We start from the raw sequence: 9,288 nt of genomic DNA, 5'->3' as shown, positions 1-9,288 counted from the left end.
ATATTTCAGCTGGCAAAGACTGAAGGGCAAAGTAAGATAGTTCAATTTCCTCAGTCTAGTTGAGTACAATATCATTGCTATGGTGAGCAGTAAGATATAAAGGAACATAATACTTGTCAAACCTTACTATAATAATGAAATGCATAGAATGGAATGACGAGAGTAGTTACGCTGAATAAATGCAAGGAGAAACCATATAATATTTTTAGGCAAACTCCATAATGGCAACAAATCTTGAGAAACTGTAGGTGAATGAACCCAAATGTATTTTACGATCTTTTAGTGAAGGTGCACTAATTTAAAACCAAGCAGAACACCTTTATGATGGACATTACATCACCAGAGGCCTGTCTCAAAGAAACACATTTTTTTTATCAAGTGAATTTTCCTACACATCCCTCCGATATGGCGCAAGAATGTCGAAGCAATGTTTGTTAATATTCTTGAGACCTGCCGCACTCTCAGTGGTGCACTCTAGATCTGTATTTTGGAAGTAAGTTTTGTATTGATATGAAAAGAAAGTATTTAGATAAAATGCTGGTAGGATATGCATAATCTTAGATCAGATTGAAATACAAGTTCAGGATATGTGTGGCCTTTTACAACACACTAGGTTTGACAAATGTCGCAATATCGATGCATCTCGTGATTTTTTCGTAATGATTTTAGCGTAATTTGGTTTGTTGCAGCATTAGTTCTTGCTGAACTTTGAAAATGATCTACAATTTATTTACAATATTTTCATAAAAAATCAAAATCAGTTGTATTAAAGAAGACTATGTGACATATGAGAGCCATAATTTCATAACATCGTATGTCAAATGAAGAAGGTACATCTACTCTATTATCCCAACTTTATATTAGATTTAACAGAAATAAACATTTAAAACAGCTGATGTTATAATCATTGTAGACAAATGTGTGTAACCTATGTTATTTTTTTTTTTTTTTTTTGTCAGTTGTCTTGTTTTATTGGGTTTTGACATTATTTCCTTCTACAAAAGTATCGTTTTCCGATTACCACCACTCAACATAACAACCAACAGTAATGGGAGATATAAAGCAGTTTGATAATAGTTAAAATTAATTGATAATCGTACGTGAAGAGGAAATTGTCTAATTTTCCAAAAGGCAACACTAGTCATATATTCAATTTCCATTGCTCATTTAACTGAGACTTTAACCAACAACAAAATTAAATTTTTGTCTTCAGATTCAGATAACGTCCTTAGTTGGCACAGCCCTTTTTGAATGACCTCATCCCTTCCGTTGCTGATAGAGGGCCTTTATGCTGATTTATTGCTAAATAGAGGTATGGGTATTGGTGTGCTACTGTTATAAGCACACATTGAGTATGTGTTGTTTCAGATGTGTGTAACTGGATAACAGAATACATCTTATTAGCTTCAAAGTATTTATTCTATAAAAACAACAGAGTTAAACATCTCCATCAATGGAGGAAGCTGGGTTGGTCAGATGACCAATTCTGGTGAAGTATAGATATGAACTGACTAACTTATCGATATCACAGATATCGTATGCTTAGTTTATATAAGATTCGTCACAAACTCGGAAGACACCTGCATCCGGTGACGTCACAAACTTTCACACGCTGAGGCAAAGTGTTGATGCTTAAGAAAAATGTCACATTGTTGACACTGCATTGTACGTCCTGTTTATGATTTGAATGACTACAGCAAGTCCCACGGCTAGCTCCTTCATCCAACATGACATATTACGTCATGTGTTTTAAACATGTAATATTAACTATTCTAATTATTACATAAGCTCGGCCAGCTATCTCAATTTTTTCACAAAAATTTAACAACAAGCCAAAACATGGTTACTAGGTGTGACTGGACATATGGATTATTCTTTTTTTAACTTTAGCCATAATCAAACGAGGACGAATGTCCAAATAGGCACATTAAAAAATAATAACAATAATGCATATGAAAAAGATATTACCAAAGCAAAAAGAAAAATGCATGATAAAATAAAGATCATATATATGGTACATTGCTAGCAAATGATTATATGGTACAAAAAAAAAACTACTGACTTACATATGATTCGGTAACTTGTTAAAGAATAATTGTTACCTTTGTCAGAAACATACTAACATAATACTTAATTTTTTAGTGCACAAACACGAATTCCTGGTACGTACACGTACCACGGTTTCGTACATATATATATATATTTATATATAGGGCTGATATATTTTATTAGATGCCCATAGATTCTGTTATATATTTTTTTTTCCTCTTTTCTTTTTAACATTCCGGCTTATATATTGTTATTAGATGCCGAGAGAAAAAATGATTTATATCTTTTTTTTTTTTAAATGTTGTTTTAAATGTATTTTTAACAATGCAAATGTAGAATATTTCTTCAATTACATATTACTAGCGTACTAACAGCTTTTCTTACAAACACTTCCCGACAATTTACTCCTTTAGCGAATGAGGTGGCCACTCAAACGGCTTTGAATTGAATCAAGTATGGAGTATTGTCGGGACTAGGCGAATCGTTCCTTTGTAGCTGCATGCTGTGCCGTAACCTACGCCAAACAAGGATGTTCACGGCGATAAATATCACCACCGTAAACGCCCATCCTGCTAGTAGTATGTGGTGAAGGATTTCCTTATAAGTCGGTGACAGGTGGTCCATTTCGGTTAGTTTCATCAACCGCTTGGCAACTTGTCTGTTGTACGGGAGAGGAAGTGCTGGCATTGTAGAGGTCCACGTGAAGTTCGCGAAGTAGGCTCGTTCTCTGATGAGTGTCCGTAGACCAGTCACCATGGAATTAGGGGAAGTCCCGATACAACCATCTGCTGCGACGAAGATGTGTGTGAAGGACGTGGATCCGTCAGGGCATGATACATTGAAACCGTCCTTGTCGTATCGTATCCACGAGCCATTGTTCAGTCTGTAATTGAACTCATTATTGTCAAAGGGATAAAGCTTATCCAGACAATTTTCACTTGTATGGGAGAGAGCACCGTCTAGCACTATACCTAACTCGCATGAATCCATTAAGTTTTTATGGAATTCAAATGAGTCAGCTGTACAAATTTTTCTATCCATTGCGTCTGAACAGTGAGTTAATTGATTTAAGTCTTTAATGACCGTATATGTTTCCTTGTCTGGGGAAATCAATACGTGTCCTGTCAAACTGGATATTACTGGATTTGAGTGATTCGTCATGAAAGTCGGAAATGGTGATATCCTGTAAGATTGCCAAGCATCAGAAGAATCAAAGGGAATTGTAATCATAACCTTGTTATTATCTACGTTTACTGTAATTAGGCTGTAATAAAATTCTAACCTATGTTCGTCTAACAAAGGAACATAGCCTAGTTTATCCCATCCGTTCTCCAGAATTAACTTTAAGTAACTTATAGGCAACAAATGGGGCGACAATACACCTTTAGTTGCTAACGTGATAGCTTCTACATAATCCTTGGATTTCTCAATGAAATGTGCAATTCTGTTATGTATGTGATCTATCTTTGAATCATAATACGTTAATGTTGCCAACAAATCCTGTACTTTCATAATTTGAACGATATTATTTGAATGTTCATTTACCAAATCCATAATTTTATTGATTGAAGCTAACTGATTCCTTAGTTCTGACATAATCAATTCATCTTCATGAGTCAAGAACTCAATTTTCTTATTTTGATTACTAATTTTAAGACGATTGGAAATTCCTAAACCTAAACTTGCAACCGACCCAAAGATGCTTAATGCAGCATAAATAAACGGATTTCGTCTTTCTTTATGTTCGTGTCCTACAGTCCACATCAAAAGGTCATAAGCCAAAGATCCTGTCTCGTCAGTCTTATTTTTCAAGTCATCAGATAGCATCTCTGCAACTTTTAATGTTGATCCAAGCAAACTCTCTGTAGTCAAATGAAAATGTCTTCTATGCAACTCATTCAATGAGGCAGAAAACCTTGAAATGGCGGTTCTTAAGCTAGTGACATAATTCTCTTGAAGAAAAATTGCTTGCATATTCACTTCTACAATTACGTTGGTTGATGTAATAAAAATGTCTTCTTGTCTTTCAATTATAGTGCCATATTTAAAATTTATACTTTTAGTTTTAGAGCTCATCCCACACGAGAAAAATGTCTGAGCGAACAATATCACTCCCAACAACAAAAAATTCATCTTGGAAACCTGTAACGAGAAAAAATATATGTAATTACTCCTGTATTAAAAAGAAAACTTTTAATCACATAAAATAAAAAAAATTTTCCCTCACTTCTTTTTCTCTCTTTTCTTTTTAATTTCTTATGTGAGCCAATGGTACTATTCTCTCATCCGTGGGTTGGGATACGTTTTGAACTCTAAACCTATTGGCCGTTAATGTTTCCAAAATGTTAAATGGGCCTTCAAACTTAGGTGTTAGTTTATAATTGAGCCCTTTTCGTACATTGATTTTAATATATACGTTATCACCCACGGTATATGTTTTAGTTGGTTTCGCTGTTTTATCATGATTCCTTTTCATTATGATTTGTGATTCTTCTAAATTCTTTCGAAGGATATCATATCGACTTATACTTGCATTTATACATTCTTTTAAAGGATTTGATAGATTAGTTGTAGGCGTTAATACATGGAAAGGCGTTCTAACTGGGGTACCATACAATGCTTCATGCGGTGACATTTTAATTGATATATGATATGAATGATTCAGAGTACTCAGTGCCGCCGGTATTGCAATATCCCAGTTGGGGTCTGATCCCCCTATTGTTACCCTCAATATATTCAATATCTTCCTATTTACTCTTTCCACTAGCCCATTCGACTCTGGGTGATATATCATGGTATTTATTTTCTTTATGTTGAGGAATTCACACAATGAGGTAAGAAAGTGATTATTAAATTCACCACCCGAGTCTGAGATTATCATGTGTGGAATTCCATGTTTACAAATGTAACACTCGTAAAACTTCCTAGCGCATTCAATCGCAGTTTTAGTTTTAAGCGCTATTAGTTCTGTATATCGAGTTAAAGCATCTATAATTACTAAGAGGTGCTTATTTCCTCTGTCTGACTCGTAAAATCCAGTTAACAAATCTAAATGTATTCTTTCAAAGGGTTGATTGGGCACAGGATAAGTTCCTAGGCTGACAGGTGTTTTCGTATGCCCTTTGTTTTCCTGACATGTGCGACAATTAGCTATGTGTCTTTTTATATCTGTAAGCATTGTATGCCAATAAAACAATGATTTGGCTTTCTGTGACATTAATGAGAACCCCGGGTGTCCATGTAATGGATTTGAATGCAACCAATTCAGGACAGTGGAAATAAGAGAGATTGGTACTACTACCTGGTCGTTAGTTACATGTGGTGTATTGCGGGTTTTCCTTGTCACAGTCCTACACAGAATATTATCTTTGATTATATAATTCTGCTGCTCATACTTGATATATTCCTTTTCCTTATGATTGCCTTTCAAAGCATTTATAATTGTTTCTATTTTCTGATCTTTTCTTTGCTCAGTCTGTAACAATTCAGCGCTCCAGCCTAAATCTTCTTGTTCAGATATTGTTTTTACAATAGGCATGGATGTTGATATATCTATTATTTCAGCTAAAGGCTCCGTACAAGATGACACGGGGTTGCGTGATAATGCATCCGCAATGATATTTGCTTTCCCAGGTAAATACCCGATTCTTGCGCCAAAATCTTGAATGATCAAATGCCACCGAGTTCGTTTAGGGCTGTGGTTGAAGCCTTTAAAGAACTCTGTTAGTGGTTTATGGTCAGTAAGAACCTTAACGGGATAACCGTAAATTATGAACTTAAAATGCACTAGCAAATTAACAATAGCTAGCCCTTACTTGTCTATTACTGCCTACTTACTTTCGGAAGTTCTCAATTTTCGAGAATAGAAAGCTATCGGGAAAAATTGTTTATCATATTGCTGAAGCAATACCCCTCCTACTCCTAAGTCTGAGGCGTCTGTTGCAATGAAGAATTCCTTACCTAAGTCAGGAAATTTTAAGATAGGAGAACTACACAGTTCATCTTTCAAAGTATTGAACGCCTGTTGATGTTGCTCAGACCATATGAAATCTACGCCCTTCTTCGTAAGATCAGTTAAAGGAGCGGCTATTATTGAATAGTTGCGTATAAAACGCCTGTAATATCCACTACAACCCAGAAATTGCTGTATTCCCTTGACATTAGTAGGTATGGGAAAATTACGTATAGCCGACACCTTATCATGGACTACTTTAAGACCTTGGCTTGACACCATGAAACCCAAATATATTAATTCTGTTTTGAAAAATTCACACTTACTAATCTTTACCCTTAAGTTATGTTGTCTTAATCTCTGTAGTACTAGTTCTAACTTACGTTGATGTTCTTCTAAGGTGTTGGAAAAGATTACAAGATCATCCATATAGGCATGCAATATATCCCCTAACAAGTCTCCAAACACTATGTTAATCATTCTTGTAAATGTTATAGGAGCACAACGTAAACCAAAAGGCATCCGTAAAAATTCATAATGTCCCCTGGCTGTGCTGAAGGCTGTGTATGGGATACTATCTTCTTCTAATGATATCTGGTGAAAGCCAAACTGGTAAAATATTTATTCTGACCTAACAAAGACAAAATATCGTCAGTACATGGCACTGGGAATCGATCAGGGATCGTTTCCTCGTTTAGACGACGAAAGTCGACGCAGATACGCCATGTTCGATCTTTTTTCGGTACAACTATTAAAGGAAAATTATAAGGGCTGTTTGATTTTCTAATGACTCCTTCCTCTAACATTTTACCTACTTCATCATTTATTTCATTCTGGAATTTCATAGGGAGTCTGTACGAGGGTACATAGATAATTTTCTGCTTGTCCTTTAACCTTATTTGATGCTCGATCACATCTGTTTTTCCTAAGGATCCATCCGTAGTGGAAAAAACATCATGATATTTAGTTAAAAGTTCAAAAATGTTCTGCTGAATTTCTTCGTCTTGAATGTCCTTATTGATTTTATTTTCAATAGATCGCAAAAGGGATTCATCCGCAACTGATTGAGAGTGATTGATTTCAGCAACGGTAAGAATACGATGTTTATAAACTTCTACATCCAAGATATGTTGATTTTTGTGAATTACTAAAGTGTTATTTAAATGATTACAGACTTCGATATTACATTGTTGATGTGAGCCTACTGTATAAATAGCTTGTGTGACAGACAATCCGTTAGTTTTCAAAGTATCGGAAAGGATTAATATTTCAGATCCCGGTAATGTTTTCTTTATTTGCACTATTAAATTCGAAGGTAGGTTTGGTTCGATAGATTGCGTGCAAGATGATATTACGGGTGAACGAGAATTCTGCTGGGTCGTGTATATTATTTCTTTATTAGTGAGACAAGTTATTGGTTCTTCAACGTACGTTACGGTTACATTTGTCGTCTCCTTTTTATCCAAAACTGATTTTAAGGTATTAGAAGACTTATAGAATTTCCCTTTGATATACACGCCGTGCTTGGCAGGAGCTAAGATAATGTTTTGATTTCCCATAGATGGGTATCCTATAATTACAGCTGGATACATATTAATGTTTTTTACAACAACAAATGTATCGGCAAACGTGCGATTACCGACTCTGAACTGAACATGAGTTATGCCTATGACATTTAATTCATTATTTCCTATACCTGAAAGTCTAATTCCTGATTTTTCAATCGGAAAGTTCGAAAACAACAAATGACGTGTCTTCAAATCCATGATATTACGTGGACTACCAGAGTCAAAAAATAACGTAAAGGATTTGTGTTCTAAATTTACAGCATATAAGGTTGGCCGTAACTTATTTTGGCTTATTATTGTATGAATTCGTTGCAAATCTACGAGAGCATGCACTGTTTTACTTAATTCGGCCGTGTGTTTCATAGGAAAATCTATTGTCTCACAATTATCTGATAAAACATTAAATTGATTATTCAATACTATTGATGTTGACATGAATGACCTTGACCCAACATCACTCTCTTCCCCTCTAGAGTTAACTATGTGGTATTTGCTTTGCTCTGCACATTCTGAAAATTAGTCTGACCTTGCGAGGTCTGGTTTGACGGCCCAGGCTCAGCGATATTTGAAGAAGTGTTTGTTTGTTTTGGACTCTGAACTGCATTGACATTTGGTTGTTTCTTCTTATTGTTAAAATGAGGATTTTTCTTTTTATTTCCATATGGAACTGACTGTGGAATTGACTGTGTATTTCTGGGATATTGTTGTGTCTTACGCGAGTAACATTGACTATATGAATGCGTTGCAGTGTTGTGAATTGAGCAAAATTTCGTTCTGCAGTCTGCGCTTAAGTGACCTTGACGTTTGCAGTTATAACACGTCATTCCCGCTACTGGACTGCTAACTACGTTCACTGTTTGTGGTTTTGTTTCATTCTTTGCAAAAACTTGAGTTAACACGGGATCGAGATCTGGACACTTGGACATGTGTTTCTTTATCTGTTTATAGACATCCAATTCCGTACTTGCAGGCGTTAACTTCTTATCAAAACACCGCACTAAAGCTTCAGGCAACATAAGTGTCATGCAAGTCAAATACATTAATCGTAAAAAATCTTTCACGGAGATGTTATCGTTAGTAACCCAAGTGGAATGACCTAAAATGTCCTGATATTCGTTAAGCCTATCAGCTATGAGAGCTGCTCTCTCAATAACATTAAGCCGATTCATAGTGGCTTGATTAAGTGTATTTCATAACGTTAATACTACATCCAAGGCTTCCTCACCCCCATAGATCACGCGTAACCTAACTTTGAAATCATCCCAGGTAACTGCTTCTTGAAATGAAACACCTCTTAAATACGCACTCGCATCCCCCTTAGAAAAATCTATAAAACTTTTAGCTTCTTGTAATTGTACAAAAGGGTCTACGATCTGTTTGGCATTTAAATGGGCATCGACGGATGAAATCCATGACTCCACATTTTGTGGCAAGAACCCGTTGACTCGACCCTGAAAAGGAAGGATTGCTGACCTGGCATTTACAAGCGTCACAATTGGAGGAGGATTAGTCTGGCCTACACCACTAGGTCCAGGGGAAGGGCTCACAGGAGGAGTCATGACCGCTGTATTTTTTTTCCTATCTCTTCGACCCCTTGCAATTCTATCAAAATATCTATATGAGTACAGACGCCCACTGCGTAAACGCATATGTATAACACAATTCCCCAAACAATGTTACTAATCCCAAAACATTTCACGAGAATTTCTGAAAGAAAAA

The sequence above is a fragment of the Palaemon carinicauda genome, chromosome 16 (assembly GCF_036898095.1).
Source record: "Palaemon carinicauda isolate YSFRI2023 chromosome 16, ASM3689809v2, whole genome shotgun sequence".
In the NCBI taxonomy this organism is placed as follows: domain Eukaryota; kingdom Metazoa; phylum Arthropoda; class Malacostraca; order Decapoda; family Palaemonidae; genus Palaemon; species Palaemon carinicauda.
Note: the sequence above shows the minus strand (reverse complement) of the source record.